This window comes from Stegodyphus dumicola, chromosome X1, assembly GCF_044657685.1.
Source record: "Stegodyphus dumicola isolate Sdum_Otavi_A_Nest chromosome X1, ASM4465768v1".
Lineage (NCBI taxonomy): Eukaryota > Metazoa > Arthropoda > Arachnida > Araneae > Eresidae > Stegodyphus > Stegodyphus dumicola.
In genome coordinates this window covers 65,015,894-65,034,821 of record NC_140780.1, presented here as the reverse complement: position 1 = coordinate 65,034,821, position 18,928 = coordinate 65,015,894, and the positions used below count along the sequence as shown (strand labels likewise).

The 18,928-nt window shown below is 32.1% G+C and overlaps 1 protein-coding gene across 3 annotated transcripts in view; it reads right to left on the bottom strand.

Annotated features, from left to right (window-relative positions):
* The window catches only part of LOC118181449 (forkhead box protein D3-like), a 93,342-nt gene that overhangs the window by 10,042 nt on the left and 64,372 nt on the right, over positions 1-18,928 (bottom strand). Inside the window, exon 1 of one of the 3 annotated variants that reach the window (XR_004756881.2) lies at positions 4,086-4,218. The exons of the other annotated variants lie outside the window; for them this stretch is intronic. The gene's annotated coding sequence lies outside the window, so the exon portion shown is untranslated. Of the gene's footprint in view, positions 1-4,085; positions 4,219-18,928 lie in introns of those variants that run through there. 3 annotated transcript variants of the gene reach the window in all.

Genomic DNA, 18,928 nt, shown 5'->3' with positions numbered 1-18,928 from the left:
AACAACTGTTTATTTATTTTTTTCCTGATTCAATATATTTCTAATTACAAAGTTAACGAGAGAGAGGCTAAAATGCATTGCTTATTCTCATTTTTAATACTTACAATTTAATGGTTAAGGTCTTGAAAGCTTAATTAGGTAAGTAGCTTATGCTTTCAACTATGGCTACTTTATCCATACAGCCTGTAGTACCTTATTAATGAATTAAACTATAAGTAAAGGAACAAACTGGGTTATACAACGTATTTCGGGAAGCTGGAATAAATATTACACAAAGCAAATTCCTTTGCTTTCCTTGTGCTGGTTCAAAGGAAGACTCTTAAGACGTTGAACTCATAAAACCGTTAATCCTCTGAAAAGATACTACCATTCAGTTGTTTAATCACAGAACAAGATGTTATATATCATTTTTGGGGACTTAGTTCACCTCGAGGGCTATCTCAGCTGCACGGCGTCTGCCATCCTTGAAAACAAATCACAAAACGCGTGATTATCAGTTCTTTACTGATGCAGATTACAAGCAAATGAACGAAGATTAACAATTCGTTGAGGACATTCACCTTTTAACATATACTAAGAACAAAATATACCTGAGCAATGGTCTATTTAATCTCGCAGCACAATTAAGAAATTGCATAGTAACGACCTATTTACTTGCAATGTGAGCATAGTGGAGGCTTACTGTTAAATTTCGTGAAGGCATAGTTAGTGTAGCAAAATATTTTGATTCAAAAATTTAAAATTGAATGAGTTTCGAGTCATTCTGCTCCTGAAAATGAAATTTCGTAAAGACGAATATCCTTTTTGCTCTATTTTGTAGATTATTGCTGAGACTGAACATTATGTTTCGCGTCCTAAGGAAGTTACTTATTTCATTTCATACTACATTACTGCGGTTTTATTTTGATTCAGTTTTTGGTATTTTTAGAAAACGTTACTTCATTCGAAAAAGAGTATGAGCAATGAGTATGCCTAAACTATGCTCATTCAGTTTATTGTCAAAAAGGGATTTATTTTCTGACCGCTCTGATAATTTTATTTTGTTCGTCTTTAGCTGTATATCTGGCATCTCTGGAAACATGTACCTCATTGCATGCGAAGAAGATTTCAGTTTGAAAGAGAAAATATACTGAGCATTCATATTATTCTTTAATTGTCAAAAGATGTGGAGTCGAGGAAATGATTGAAAATTTATCTTTAATATTCTGCCTGCAGTCATAGAATAAAAAATTAGGAAAATAATGATAATTTTCAATTGTTTAATTAATTTCTTTTGTCTTTGCACTCTAAGTTTTAAAACTGTGGAGTATATAATAGCTTAAAATATTGGCATTAAACGAGCTATTTCATCAACTTGAAGACGAAAAGCACTTAAAATATGCAATTTAACTTCCCGAGGGCGGTTCTCATTTGCATAATAAAATTACTGTAGTGAAACTTAAATTATGCAAATTCTTTGTTAATACAGTAATTCATCAATTCAAAAGAGTCTCCATGCGAATAATCTAAAGGAAATATAATTCAAAAACAAATATTAATATATATGCTGTAAGTATGCAAAATATGACCAAAGTGACCGTAATAAAAATTTCACACTCGAAATTATTACTGATACATGACTAATCGAGCTTAAAGTTTATGAAATAAATCATCAGCTTTAAGATCTTTTTCCAAACAGTGCACTCTGAATTTTGCTGAGTTTCCCAAAATATTCCATGAAGAAATAAAAACATCAACATTAAGCAAGTTGCTGGTAGTTCTTTGATTTCTGTTTTACTTCCCAGCTCATGAGGGAAATAGGGTAATGTTTGAAGTAGAATGTGTATCTTTCCCTCAACAAAAAGAAGATAATATGGTACGGAGATAAGCGAACATAACTTGGAAAAGCATTTATGTGGTTGAACGAACCATCGAAACCGCTAATCACCAGGTCGAGTTATATAACATAATGCTTTGAAAATAAACATTTTGCTGTAACATTTACAAATAGCTTCCACTATAGACGGCAGATTTACTTTGGATCGAGGATATAACTTGAAGATAGTTACAGAAAAAAATAAAGTCGCAGGTAAGTTAAAAATTGTACGCATATTCTTGACAGTATTTAAAGTTTCTCAGTTTATCTTATTCATTTTTGATTTTCATTTATCTTTTCAGTAGTTACTTTAAATACCCTTTTCCTTACATTTTCTCATTTTGAAAGTAATATGTTTTTGTACTAATGAAATACTTTTCAAAGGCATCGTTCATAAATAAGGGTTTTAAAATAATTGTTTTTTTTTAAATCGATTAGTATCTATTTCATAATGCTGAGCCTCCTTGTCATGCAAAGAGAATTCTGAGAAACATGGCTATGAAAAAGCATTTAAAAAGAATTTCAAACTATACATTAATTGTTTATAAAATGTGAGCAATGGAATTTCTGTCATGTAATAAATCGCGAAATTTAATGAAATTTGAAATTTTTCCTTTCTTATGAACATTTACATAAGATTACATTTACATTACATAAATACATATTTCTGGTATTTAAATATTGCAAGTTATGCATCAGAAGCAAGCTTAAAAATCTTAATACTAAATTTTTTATTAGAAATGCAAAAGTAATTTCAGCGGGCTGGTGTTTCTGTTAAATCCTTGGGCAAAATAGCATTCTCGGAAACAAATTCAGCCATGATTTATTTCATGTCAATTATGTGCAAAAAAAATGAAATAACATCTTTCTTTCTTAAAATCAAAACTGTTTGCTTTCTTTACACAAAAATAAACAATGTATTGAATATGAGACTTTAAAATGATTTTTTGAAAGCATCTTTCTCAAATCATACTCGTCTTATAAGGGCAGCCTAACGTTTAAAAATTGTATTTTAATAAGATTCGGAGTTTGGTGCGGATGTAAATAAAATCAGTCATGTCTCATTCTGATACATTATTGCGTACTTTCTCACGATTAATCAACTGCGCATCATGAAATGTTGCATAGTTTAATATTATAATTAATAGCATAGAATTACTGTTCTTGGAAATTACTAAATAGTTCACAAAATGTATAACTCATTTTATTATATACGTAATTAAAATAATTAATATACTCAATAAATACTTAGCAGTGTAAGAAAGCATGAAAAACATTTGATTTTATTTCAAAATATTATTAAAGCATATATGTTTAATAAAGACATTGAATTACAAATAATTCAATAACGCAGCGAGAAATTTACACTTAATATGATGTCATTTAAACCACATTTATAGATTTATAGATATTTGATAGATTTTATTTTACATAAATTACCGTAATAAATTTATGTATCCCTTGATGCTATGAGTTCTTAAAATCAATATTATAAGAAGTATTAAGACTTGAAATATGCAGCAGAAAGAAAAAAAACCGGTAATTAAGATACTAACAGCTATTAACAAAATATTCCCATTTTACTGTTTATTTAAGTATTTTAAATCTTTACTGTTATTCTCACCTTAAATTTAATTGTTTGAAAATGCTTTATATAAATTTCAATCTTTCTATTCCTTCTCCTCCCACAAACATCATCATAATTTATTTAGTTTGAGACTGTGATAGTAATCACTTATAGCCATTTTACAAGGCCGCATGAATAGAGGAAAATTAAAGGAATTTAATATTATAAGTATGTTATATTTTATAGTATGCTAATTTAGAAGATATAACTACTAGATAGAAAGAAGATACTAACAGATGTATGCTAATTTAATAGAAGTATGCTCGTTCAGACAGGTTTCCAATAAACATTAATTACTAAAAGAATGTTTTGTAAAGAAGTTAGACAAAAATATAAGTATAAATTCCAGTTTCATCTTTCATCTATAATGTATGTTGTAAATAATGTACGTAATAAATGTACGTTGAAGTAAGTATGAGAATTATCACATGTTAAAAGCCAAATAAGCGTACAGAAGAAAATAAAACAGAAAGAAAATTTAAAGAAAAAGAGTTTATAGGAATTAACATATGTTAAAAGCTAAATACGCGTATGGATGAAAATAAAACATAAACGGTATTTAAAGAATATTAGTAAGAATAATAAAGCGCGAAGGATATTTACAACTTTCCTAGGAACTTGCCCTCTTAGAAACATGTAGTTCACCATTATTAGGTTTGCAACGGAAGTATACATAGGACGTGTAAGAAAAACTGTTAAAACTTGCAGTATGTTCCGAGATAACACGCTGTCAGCGCTGTGTTTATCTCTTGGCCAGCCACCTCCTCTCCCTGCCCCTCTAATAGATTGACATCTTTACGAGCAGCCGTGGCAAATGCTTGATGCAGTTAATATTTGAAACATAAATAATAACTACGACCACAGACAGCAAAAACGTTTTCTAAATTTAAAAAAAAATTACTCGCGATAAATATTAATACTTTAAAAATAATAATATAATTTACTTACCCTTTTCATCTTATTACCTTATTACGTCTTAATATAGAAGAGTGTTAATAAGAATTCGTTTATGTTCATGCAGGTTTTTAAGTTAATACATTTGCTAGTGTTGGTACAAATAAAAATATTGTTGCGTGCGTACAGATTCGTATTAATTGAATGCACACAGAATTGATGACAGCTTGATAAAATTTAGTTTACCAACCGAAATGCTTCATAGTTCCGGAATTTTCCTCAAAAATAGTCGTACAACTCTTCACAGTATCAGAGTGCAATCAGTATTTACATTTCAAACCACAAGGATCAATTACAGTTATTCAATTACAATACCTTTTACGGTGATACAGGGACCGGACCAAAATGTCGCCAAATGATCGCCAAGTTTTGAGATTTCTCGCCAAATTTAGCGACAAAAATTAGTCGCTAAAACCATCGCCAGCTTTGCGATATCCATTTATTCAATGTTAAGTAGATATGCACCTGTCTTCTTATTTTTTCGGCAGAGCATCGTCGCGTAAACAGCAAAGAAGATAAAAACTCAACGAATTTCAAAAACGGCGCGTTGGAGGTGGGGGGGACTACGACATATACACTAAAGACACGTAAATGAAAGAGGAGAATTTCATAGAATGAAGTATGATTTTCTTCTCATAAACATTAATTTTTACCCTCTCTTTTTGAGGTTTAACTAACACAGAATTTAGAGATGAAAATGGTATCTAACACATTCAGAGTAAAAGACTGAATGTAGACCCATCAAACTTCATAAATTATAAATTAAATCAGACTACAGACTTCAAAGATTTATCTTAATTCAGCGGTCTTCTTGCTGTATCAGTAACACTTTACATTAAATAATGATAATAATAACAGCAAAGAAGATCTGCTGCGAAAATCTTTGGTAAATCGTTTGCTTTTTCTGCAGTTTCATCTTAAGTTTTTTTATTATTTTGACTTTATAGAAATTTGGCACTCCATTAGTAAAATGAAGTATAGGAGTAACACAACAAAAACTGCTATTTTGAATTAAGTTTCGCAGAAGCGCTCTTGATAGATTAATCTCAAATTCTAGGCTCTTAGTACCAAGAAGATACAGTTAAAAATCATGTAATACATTTTTTAGAATTGAATTCCAAACGCTACATTTTATTCAGTGATTTCTTTACTTCCGTGTAACAGAAATGTTACTTCTCAACAGCGATCGACCTACTACAAAATAAGAGTTTAATAAACATTTTTTAAGCATTGTGTCACAAAACATATGATAGATCAAGGCTGTGATACCTTTAATTTTCAATAGAAAAGTATCCTACTTTTGCAGTATCCTCCTAAAACTATGCAGGGTGTCTCAAAAAGTCGTTGCCAAACTTAACATGCTGGTCTGTCGTACCATAACAAACACGATTTACATAGGAACTTGTGTCCGAAAATGCAAACGGCGACCGCTAGATGACAATATTCGCAAGCGTAGAGGGGAAGAAAGAAAGGATGTCGAAAGAGGTGTTAATATGACTTTTATTAAAAAACATGATTAAATCACAAAAGATGTTCAAAAGTCCTTCCACTCGTCGCAGTGCATGCTTCACTACATCGACGCATGGATTCACTGACGCGTTTGAAATGTGTAGATGTGTCACGGACACGTACCGCCGTTTCCACGATCCTGCGACGTGATCCATGCCCGATGTTACGGTCGTCTCGTCCACCATGGACTTCATGTACCCTCACAAGCAGAAATTCATTGGAGTCAGGTCAGTCGATCGCGATGGCCATGCGACTGATCAGCCTGTACCAATCTAGCGATCAAGATTATGCCCTATCGAGGTATTCCCACACAGTGCTGCTAAAATGTGCAGGCGCTGCATCATGCTGAAACTACATGTTTTGACGTGTAACAGCTGGGACGTCAACCATCAGATCTGGTAACACTCTTTCCATAAAATGTCCGTAAAGATCAGAGCTAGTAAACCGATTCATCCTTCTCCTACAACGTCCTCTTCTGAAATGATCATACTTCCCCACTCTCCCATTTAAGCCTGCGAATATTGCCCTCTAGCAGTCGCCGTTCGCATTTTTGGACACAAGTTCCTATGTGAATCTTGTTTGTCATATAAGATTGGGGGGGGGAGATTAAAAAAATCGGCTTTCATTGACGTAAAGTTACAAATATTTGGCGAAGTTAAAGCCCAATTTCAAGATAAACGTATGATACAAGAGTAGGTAAATCTAACTAACTTATGGAATTTAATATGTAAATAATGAGTGATCCGATAAATCGGAAATAAAAATCAATTTTTTCATCATAAAGTAAAGAAATTTTTTAATGCATTGATCGGAAATTAGTTGACTTTTCAAGGGGAACAAACAAACTCCAACTCTGACAATGATTACATGCATTTAATTTAATTCCTGCCTTTAATTTATTCGTTTTACAATTGAAATTTTATTATTCATGATTTAATTCCAGTCCCTGTTAAAACATTTTTAACAATTAACTTTCAAGTTACTTCAAAACATCTTTCAAAATATAACTTACTAGTATGGATTCACTCTTTTAAGATAATCCTACTATAATTAAACTTAGGAGATAATATAATCAATTGATCAATATTATTCAGTAAATAAATTATTATTAACTTACTTTGCAGCAATTGCGCAAGTAGTAGTTATTTGTTTTCGCACTAAATGAATTTAAGATCATACAACATTTGATATATATATATATAGTCGGATATATATATATATATATATGCTTCAAGATTAGTCAGCGTTATTTTCTCAGGAAAGAATAAAGCAAGTCTTACATCTGCCCTGAATAAACTGGATATACATACTGACTGTGTAGCACTGCAATTTCAGAAATGCAAAACACACGACATTTGATGTATTATCACAGAATTAAAATTTGAAATTGCAAAATTTGTCACGCATATAATATTTTTTGCACAAATTATGGCACAATTTTTCTGTATCTTGTTTTACAAAATCAATAAAATAAGTACTTAATTATTATTTTTTAACTTCTTATTTACTTTAGTTTACGTAATTAGGCTAAAATAGATTAGTCCCACCTATCTCAATTACGCTGAATCTACTGTATATATATATAGTGTTGCGAAATGCCCAGCTGCGATAAGACAGCTTCCTCACAAAGCGGGTTTAGGGTTGCCAGATTTGGCGCGAAATCACCCATTTAGCGACAAAATTGGGGATATGCTATAGACGGATGGAGAACATTCTGGAAAAAAATCTTACCGGTTTGGCCTTGAATGTTCTCGAAGGCAAGCCAAAAACTCCGAGAATGACCGAACTGAGTCGGGAGCTGTACTCTAGTGCTTTGCCGTGAAGCTGTCTTTACTGTCTTTAGCCTAAAGGCTGTGTTGTTGATTGTTTCAGCGTGTTTCTCGTAGTTTTTCGACGACTGTAAACGTGTTTTTGGAGCTGCCCTTAGTAATACTGGCTAATAAATTGTGTTTTCATTCTTCATCAAGTGTTGTCGTTAATCACTCCAAATCAGAACCCGCAGAAAGCAACAATATATACATACCGTGCCCACAAAAAATATCAGCGGCTTTTATTTTCGCAACCGTCGTGCGTATATTTACACTTTTAGTCACAAAACTGCTTTAAGTTACACAAAGATTCAAGTTTTCGCGTTTTTAAATAAAAAAAATATAATTTTATGTAAAATAATGATATTTAACTTTTTATCTGTTTCTTCGGTCCCTTGTACTCGTTATAAAAAATAAAACATAAAAATTCTGACTTTCTTGCAACAAAAATTTACTGAGATATATGGTATTTAAAAGTCGAGGATCATATTAGGGGGCCGTATACAAATTTAAGAGCGAAATTGTTGGATGAGTACGAAACTGAAAACCTCGAACAGCTGAAAAACGAGTAAAGTAAAATATCAGTTTAGAAAAAGGTTTCTAACTTTTTGGGGGGGGGTTCAAAAAGAAAATCTCATTCACAGAATCTCATACTAGAAAACGCGAACAGGAAAAACTGCGTGTGGCGTGAATGCATTCAAGAAGGGTTGCCATAATACTGCAACGTCGTTGAATAAAATTAGTCTCACTTGGCCTTTTTATCGCCTTTTTCGTCGTAAGAGGTTCTTGATTTTGGAAACTACGTCCAATAAAATTTAAGCTGTTTCTTATTGTGCTTGATTTTTTCCCCCCTGTTGAATACTGTTTTTCCAGAACGGTGGTTTCCAAATTAGAGTATGAGAAGCTATTATTGGAATGGGAGGAATAGTTTTAGTTCAAATTTTTCAAAAATGGTGAAAAACAAATTAAATTTTTATAATTTTTAATAAACATTTTATTTTCAAATTTATTAAAGTTTATTAATAAGAGTAATAACTTATACGGTATTTGGTCGGTATTACATTTATTAAATTTTGCAAAATTCAAAATTTAATTTTTAACGTTAAGTTAAAATTAATTGTAATTAGTATTTAATGAATATAATTCAAGTTTTAGAGTAAATTTTAGATAAATTTAATAAAAATAATATTTTTTAAATATAATATTGGATCTGAAGAGTAATGGTTACGTAACAGAATCTGCTCACCATGGAGAATACTGGATGTAAGAGAATAAAATAATTAGTGGGTCTTTCCCTTCGTAGTAACAGCATAGGTGAACACTGAATGCTAGTCTATGACTTAAGAAAAACCAAGATGAGGTAAACAGATATTAACTGATCACGATAACTGCTGCGTCATGTTTGTCGCGTCCACTTGGCATTACATTATATCGCCAGGCGCTTGAATACGATTCGATACGATCGTACATAATAGATACAGGTCTGGATTGGAATCTCAGACTCTAATGAACTCCCACTGCCGCTCGTATATTCAACAGCTACACCTACATTAGCTTTCCATGCCGCCAAATACCGTACAACGACGCCGAGAGCAACAGCTACAACCACAGCCGCGATGACAGCCAAGAAGATAACCACCACAACGTAGCTCTGGCTTTTACTGGGGATTAAAGACAGTTGCACTTCTCGTCCTTTTCAGCATTGCGCAAACGCAAGGAAAAATGCAGATTTCTCATTACTCTCCCTCGAACAGCTGAAAGGCGTGTAAATCAGAAAAATGCATTCATCAGTTAAAGTTCAAGACCCAGTAGATTCACACAATTTCTATGTTTGTCCCTGCCTAGATTCTTGGTTAAAATATAGGCGGGAATTTCTGCTGTAGCCACATATTTAACCTTAATCTACTTTTTATCATATCATATAACACTCTAATGTTACGAAAACGAGTATCAATGTGTTTTGTACTAGAATGATGACCTGGAGTTTTCACTAAATGCTGTGCACTCTGATTATCATCACAGAATACAGTTGGTTTTGCTTCTTTCCCCCCTCCCGATAAATGTAGTTCCTTTAATACAAACGTAAGTGCATCAATTCTTTTGAAGCTTAAATTAACGCTACGTATTCTGTTTCAGTACTTTAAAGGGACTTCCCTCTAAGATGAAAGTATAGCCACTAAAGGGCTTTCTGTCCACAATATTTTTGACTCACTCAGCGTCTGGACTTTAATTCGTTTCCTGATATATCACTCTGGCGTTTAGCGTGAACTTAAGGCATAGTAGTGCACATTTTTCTTGAATACGGTGAAAGTATCCTGGGTTACAGTTAAACTGACTAAGACTACCAACAGAATCTTCAATATCAGGTCATCTAGGTGCAGTTAAATAAATTGATGATCCGGGTAGGGAATGATAATTGTTTTTATCTCCAATTTCATTTTCTCTGGTGACTTCTGAAGATTCGCATAGTTTAATGTTAGGGTCGAACGAAATTGACACAGGCTTACATTCTTGCATATCGTACATACCTAAGAGTTCTATTATTGATTGAATTTGGCTAATGGATAAATTTTTATTTTGTTCAATGCTAATGTTTAAAGACGGTTTTACTTTACCAAAATCCCTCATTTCGAACATTTTCCTGAGAAGTTTCTTTGTGTATCCTAGAAGATTCAATTTTAGTTAGAATTATCAAACTATCGATATAAATAGCAAATATGATGTAGTCATCTGTTCCTTTCTTTACGTAAATACGGTTATCGGATGTTAATTTTAAAATCGAAATTTTCGCAAAGTTTCATTTAGTTTTAGCTTTCATATCTGTTTCTGCTTTTGTCGATTCACTTTTTGATTGATTTCGCAGCATTATAAGACTGATTCCGTAGACTGATATCAGTTTCGACTGATTCCGTAGATTGATATCAGTTTCGACTGATTCCGTAGATTGATATCAGTTTCGACTGATTCCGTAGACTCACCATTTCACATCCGTAGCTTTATTCTAGACTTTGCCTTGAGTTTATGAGCTTCCCTTTTTGCGCTTGCAGACTTTTCCTTATCAAACCTTATAGTAGGAATATGAAATTTTTTCATCAACTTTGCTACTTAAATAAGCTGTTTGAAAATCTGTTAGATCTATTTTGAGATCAGACTGGACTGCTAATGCGAAAACTGCGCGTATAGAATTATAGAGAAATACGTAAGAAAATATCTCCGTATAGTCATTACAAGGACACAGTTTCATATTCTTGTACCTTTGCTGGCGAATGTATGAAATGTGTGTATATATACACACACATTTTCAAACTTTTGAAAGCATCCTTTGGTGACGAGTCTGGCCTTGTATCGATTACCATTGCCATCCGCCTTTCGCTTTATTCGGAACACCCATTTGCAGCCAACGGCTTTTCTATTTTCTGGCAGGTCGGTCAATTCTAACGTATTGTTTCTCATTAAAGAATTATATTCATTTTGCAGGGATGCTCTCTATTTTAATACACAGCGTCTTGATAAAGATTCTTCTACAGTTTTTGTATCTGCAAAAATTTCAGCTTTCAGCAAGTTTTTGCTGATAGCCGTTTCTCTTGGTCTACCCAGTTTTCCTGTTTTCAGAAATGCAGGTTATCCAGAGCTTTGACCTAGAATTCCGCTTTCTTCAAATCCGCTTTCTCTTCATCGGGTATCTCGGAATTCTCATCGGCTTCAGGATTTTCTAAGCAGGATTAAATGCGATAAATTCCTGTTTGCTAGCTGTTGAAGTTTCCGGAAGTTCCAAAAATCGAACATCACGATTCTGTGTTACTTCACAGGTTCCAGGTTTCTACCAGACGATATGCTTTTTCTTCTTTTGAATACCTAATAAGAATATATTCTCCACTTTAGAAAATAAATTTGTTTTCCCTGTTCGAATTATTAAATGGAAAACCTTTACTTCCTATGATCTTAAAATGCAGAACATTAGGCTTTATTGCGGACCAAGTTTCTTCAAGCTTCTTAGATCTGCTTTTAGTGGATATCGGTTACGTATGTAAGTGGGTGTAGATAACATTTACGCCCATAAGCCTTAGGTAATTTTGACTTGAACAACAGACGCCTGCCCACGTCAACTAAAATAGAGTTAGCGCATTCTGGAACTCCATTCTGTTGCAATCTGTACTCGACTGAGAAATGGCGTGTAATGTCTTCCTTTTCTGAAAATTGGTTGAAGTCATGACTTGTGAGTTTTCTGGCATCAATATTGCGGAGAATTTTCGGTTGCTTTCTTATCTGTTTTCCAGCCTGTAATTTGTACTTTTCTTCAAGGGTTTCAGACCTTTTCTGCGAGGCACATATTCTTTTCAGTGTGTTATTATCTATAAATGTTATGAAATATTTTTGCACTATCTAAGGATGAGACTTTCATCGGAACACAGATACTAGTGTGTACAAGTTCAAGAATGTAACTCTTAACCGAGTGTGCTGCGTTTGGGAGTGGTAGCCTAACTTGTTGACATTTTGGCATTTTGCACAAGTTTCACAAAGTAATGTTATCGAACGTTTAAATTAAGTGTAATGAGGGTTTAGCCTTACATTGGCTCTCAACGTGAAAACAAGCAGGTTATTATAGGGTTATTAAACTGTGATAAGATATGTTGGTTCTATTAGCATTTCTGGTGCATTTAGTTTAAATCGGCTTAATTTCTGTCAGATAATATGGCAGGAAGCATGTTAAAAGATTTCGGAGTTCTGTTAGCTTTCACTAGTTGTGGAAGCATTAGGTCACTTCTTATTGCATTCGATATCAGAACAGTAGAAAGTAGTGTAAGTAGTATCATTATTGACTAGCAACGGCGTAGCACAAGTATATTGGGAAGGAACTGTTAGCGGAAGCTGGATCAGAAATGTGTAATTTTGAGGTGTTGAAAGTTTTTGTATGGGTCGAAGGCAAATTACGCAGATTGTTCCCTCAGATACAAGATTTTGTGCAACTGCGTTATTCAAAAAGTGTGAAAGACGTATTTGAGTAAGCAGTGAATGTACAAAAGCAGAAAGTGAGTTCAGGGTCACAGAGGTAGATATCTGAGTTTTGAGCATTGTAGTAGCTGTACGAATATAAGAAGCGGTGATCGCCAACTTGGTAATAGGCAAATGCTACAAATAAGAAAAAAGTGATTGTTCTGAAAGGCACTGTACCATTGGAGAACTTGAATAACACCGGTGTTCAAAATTCAGAGAATATTACCATTTGTACGATACGATATCTCTAGAAATGACAGGCAGATTTTAATGAAATTCGATATGCGTAGATTGATATAACACAAAAACCTATACCAAAGAACAGTTATGGTATAAATGCATGTACTCATGTAAGATTCGTTAGTGCAGGAAAGTCTAAAGCTGAGGCTGCAAGATCGAACAATAAAGGATGCTAATAGGGGGTATGGTCCCTCTAGCAGTCAAAAAGCTCTCGCAGTAGGACTTCATATTGGAAATGAGGTATTTTTTGAGTTCCTGAATCAGTCCCACTCCTCTTGCAATGCTGTTTTGAGGTTCCGAAGGGTTCTAGGAAAGATACAATCGCCTTCCCAGGATCCTCTAATTCTAGAAATCATCCAGTAGATTTGCCCTATGTAAATAACGCTTCATTCAAAAAAAGCTAGTGCCAATTGAACCTCTGAAAAGGCTAAAACAAGGCTCTAAGATTCCCTACCTAAAACTCGCAACATTTACATAGCATCAGTTAAAGACATGATGGTATTTAAAAGGTTTTAATTTTAAAGTTAAAATAGTAATAGTCACTACTTAGTCGTACTATTAGAATTGATCTCAGAAAGCATAGAATTTCAAAGACAAAATATATCCAGGTACATTCAAAAAATTAACGTTTTTGGTATAAATTAACTGTTTTCCGACTATGAAATTTGATTGTAAACAAATATTAATAATTTTGCGAATAATAAAGAATAGAAATTATGGAGTAAATAAAGTAATGGGTTTCAATAATAAATTTAAATATTAAAATTAATACTAATATTTTATATCAATAAATTAACTGAATCGGTTAATTATTTTAATTAATAATTAATTGATTTTAATCCTTGTTAGTAATTGTTAGTAATTTAATATAAAAAATTTGAACTTATTCGATAACTGACTATAATATGAACTAATCGAGCTATATTCATATCTTTTCGATATTTAAAGTTATGCTTTGAAATTACGTCATTTTTTCACAACCGCTAACTAGTAATTATATTGTTGATATCACTCAAAATATTACTACTTAATATTCTATAAAAGTTAATACAGAAATAATAATGTTAACGACTGTGATGTAATACTTTACTTTTTATTCTCTCTATCTTTAATTATACTAATTAAGGTTAATTTTATTGTTTAGAGTCAAAGAAGAAAATTTTCGTTTACACTATCTTTTGTTAGTTTTCCAATGAGATATTTTTACTAAAATATTTTTAAATAATTTTAAGACAATTTTTGCAATAACAAAGGGATCGCTGTAAATTACAAACCATAAGTCAGATATTCACTTCCCAAACTTTGAACATCATAAATAATTTCTTGAAATTGTTTTGGAACAAATTTGCAACAACCTTCATTTGCACCCGATATATTACGAAGACAATTTTTCCCGTACATGAATAATTTGATAATTATTAACTTGGAATAAAATTATGATAAATTAATTTTTAGATCCACCTTCATTCTGAATTCGACCAATGGAAAACTGATATCAAAATTTCCATATCTTTGAAATATAACCATGCTATTAAATAGTGCAGAGTTCCACATGACAATGAAAAATGAAAAATAACAAAATCCCTTTTGTATACAAAAATTCTTAAGTGAGCATCATAATGACTCCGATAGTCAGGGCTAAATTAAATAAATAAAATGACTATTAAACTCATTAATAATTTTAAAATTAAATAGTTAATTTATTATCATATTAATTAAAAGCTATTTAATTAACGTACATAAATTGCGTTTTAATCAATAATTATTGTATAATTAATTAATTATAATTTAATTGATAATTAGTAGATAATTATTTAAATATTATTTAATAAAATAATTAAATAATTAAAATTAAATAAAATGTAAAGATATAAATTAAATTTAATAAGCGTTTTTAATTCGAGATAAAAATTTCTACTGAAATTGTTATTCAGTTACATAAAAGAAGTGCCGCAGCCTTCTTATTCAGGGCTCCGGTGCGCTCCGGCTAGAATTATGATTTATTTCAAAAACTAAGAAGCACCGGAGTCGGGATCCGGTGGGTTCCGGCCTAATTTAAGCTCTGATAGTAGGGGGGAGTTCTTTTATCATCACAAAAATTAAATATGCTTAAAATATAGCTGATGAAAATTCAGATAATGCTAAAAACAAGGCGAAACAGAATGAGGGCGTGAAGGTATGAGTGGGTGGAAACAAAAAATGAGGGAAATCTTGGTGAAAAAGAACGTTTTCTTTGATCGCAGCTCACTGCTGATATAATTATAGCCGTTAAGCAGATGTGTGTCAGTGGGAAAAATGAGTCCTGGATCTCACTTCTAAGGATGAATGTAAAGTTGCTGGTTACACTTTTCGCCTCCCCCCCCCATATTTGGTTACATTAGTGGATACTGGGGGAAGACGATGTATGAAAATGATCACTACGATACTTTACCAAACTGAATATCCATCAATGCAAATATGAAATTTCCTCACTTTTCACGAACATTTTCTTTTGAGAAAAGATTTATGTTTTCCTAGGGAACAGCCATTGGCATTTCCTATAATTACTGCATTAAGCTGTTTTTAGCAATAAAATACGGAAACTTATGACAGCTGAATTCTTTCAACCTGTTTTCACACGATCTTGCCCGAAACGTATTTCTTATAAAGCCTTGTGTGAATGGACTCTGCTATAAAGAAGACTTACATCACTGCATAATAACTGTGATAAAATATACGAAATAGAACTGCTTGAAGCTTATCAAAACTCTAATACATAAGAATCATTCTGTTATCGGCTTCCAAAGTCACTTCTTATAAACTAAATATCACTATGAAGAAAATGGAATAAATGTAATTACTTTTACACTTTCAATAAGAACTTAAATTTGAAATCACAATCCCAGATCCAAATTCCCGAGGAACTGGCAAAGAATCTTACAAAATAGTCTTTGGTGGTGACTGTAATACATATGTTATAAGGTATTTCTCCCGCCTCCTTAGTGTGCCTTCGTGGTGTAGTGAATCGCTGGGAGCGTATTCCAGAGGTCCGTGAGGGAATTGCTCATTTTTCATATCTCTTGCTTCAAAATACCTAATGTCTCTACAGTGACGCCCGAACTAAAAGGGCGGTGGATGATGATTCTCCACACAAATGATTTGGCGATTTGGTCCCCTAAAACCCCAGTCGCCCTTTAAAAGGGGGTGTATATAAGGTATTTCTCCCTGCTCCTTAGCGTGCCTTCGTGGTGTAGTGGTTTGCAAGCTGGGCGCGTATTCCAGAGGTCCGTGGTTTGATTCCGGGTGAGGTTATTGCTTATTTTTCATCTCTCTTGCTTCAAAATAATGTCTCTGTATTGTCAGTGATGACTATTGTGCTAAGAGATTATCAGAGTTTCGAATAATAAAAAATAGCACTGAATCAGAGAAATTATAAAATCTGCTATTGTTCATCATTATTATTATCCTGACCATGTTATTAAAATTCGAATTTTTAAAAATAGATCCTAAGTTATATTGTTGAAATAGATTTCTCTGGAATTTATATCACATTTATAAAAGTCTTCCTGTTTTGAGAGATGATTGAAATGTGCTAGCTTAATTATCTGTTATTATTTTATTACACTTTTCCCTAATAGATGGTGTTGTGTACCACTTTCAACTTCCAAATCTTTTTTTTTTAAAATACATTGTATTGTATAAAGTGTTGAAGATGCCATTTTTCTACATTTTAACTACAGATAACTTAACTATTAAACTTATATAGGTAAATGAGAGTTTAATTTTGAACTAGTATCGATAATTGATATAATGACAGATATCAGCTGATTTTAGTAACAGACAGTTTAGTTATTGGGTTGATAATAATAACTGAGGGGTCTAACAATTGAACTCTTACTGGTAATTGATAATTTAACTAATTTATGTACATTCTCTCTTTTCATACTTAAAAATAGCACCAGTTATATCTTCATAAAACTCAGTATGAGTATTTTTAATAGGCGTAATTTGGTAATAATCTTAAAGCAGGGAAACACGTATATTTACAATGATCGATTTTGCAGCGCTACTTGTGATACTAGAAATTATTTCTGAATGAACTTTACAAAGATACAAATAAATAATCTATGTTTAACATTTATATATCTTCTCCACTGGAATGATCAACACTGAATTATAAATCACTGTGCTTTGTCTATCAGGTCAGAATAATTTAATATTTAAAAGAAAATTTAGAGATTTTGGAAAAACCAAAGTTATAAATGTAAGAATTTTAGAAATTTAAAAATGTAAAAAGATTTAGAAATGTAAAAATTATTTTAACATTCATATGTATACAGCCACATTGCATTTCTATTTCATATGTAATAGTACTTTTATAAAACGAAAATGAATTATTGAATTACTTTGAAGCTAATGAGCTTCAAAGTAAACCATATCTAAAATTTTCCGAAATTTCACATAATTAAAAACTGCCGAAATCTTTTTATTTTATCTTGGAAGCTTAAAACTTTCAAAAGCATTTTTTTTTACTTGAAAACACTACTAAAACGAAAATACAATGAATAACTGCAAACAAGATGCGTTAAGTCCAAAGACATGGGATTAGACAGGAGCCACACTTCTGACCTCATCGTTATCTTAATACCTTTAAAACTCACTGCCTTTCTTCGAAATAAATACCTGACTTTAATGTTTACTGTTTGCTTGTATTTGGCTTAAACATGGATTCCCGTTTATTACAGACGTTGATATTTTAGGCCTTTGTCCTTTAAGCTCAACTAGGATATTCTAAGGAAAATGTGAGAAATGTAACTGCTTTGTATTTTCAAAAATACTTTTAAAGACGCTTAACTAAACATGCAAGAATTTTAGTATGGAATGGATGACTAAGAGCCTGCATGCGACTGAAATATTAAAAATTCAGTGAGATATAACAAGAGAGTTTTTAAAATATAAATAAGCATGCTCGAAGAAATATATTTGAAAATCAGTTATGGTGAAAAAGTTTTGTTTTAAATAAATATCACTATATTTAGGAAAATTTGAAATGCATCTTAAACTCAAAAAAGTTTAAAAACAAGGACATACATGTGCATTCCGTATTCTACATTAAATATTTTAATAAATATAGTGCCTCATTCCATTATGACACTACTGTGAGTGAAAATTTTGTATTTATTAGGATCTGTCATTATACAGGTCATATAAAATGATCACATATTTCGTTTAAAAGAAAGGAAAAAGCAATAGGTAATTTTCAGTAATTTATTGCAGCATAATTTAAAAAACATATTTGTTGATATCAGCTATGCGTGTAGTCTGCATGAAACTATCTTTTACGTTCCTCTGACCTAAAATAATTTATTTGATAAATAAGTTCGAAAAATTTCACAAAAAGAATATAAAATATTTCTTTCAGTTTAGCAATCCTATGCCTCCAATTAGAGAAAATCTCAATCTGTAGCTGAAAAGTTTTATAGTTGCGGACGCATGACATATTACATATGATGACCCAAAAGTCATTTTAAAAATTTATGTTTCATTAAATTTAGATACTGCAGAGAATTTTATGACATTCGTGCAGAATGGATTATCATTGCTTTTCTTTTTAAACGTATCTTTATATCACTTTTTGGAGAAAACCGAGCAAGAATCCGTCACTTTTAGCATTAAGGATACTACAGATCATTTGAGCGTGAAATTCTGTGGCGTTTATTTATGAGGCTACCTTAAGTTTGTGGTGTTCAAGTATCATTTAATGCCATTAGCAAATTAAAAAACGTTAACTCGATGCGGCGTATTTCAACTTATTGTTAGGAGAAAGATGTTTGCACAAAATTTCTATAGGGACCTAAAAACACAGTAGCATAAGACTGAATAAAAAAAGGTGTTCTTTTAAAGAATTGAATCATTCAAATTTTTAATTACATTTATGTCTATCAACCGGTGCTTCTTTCG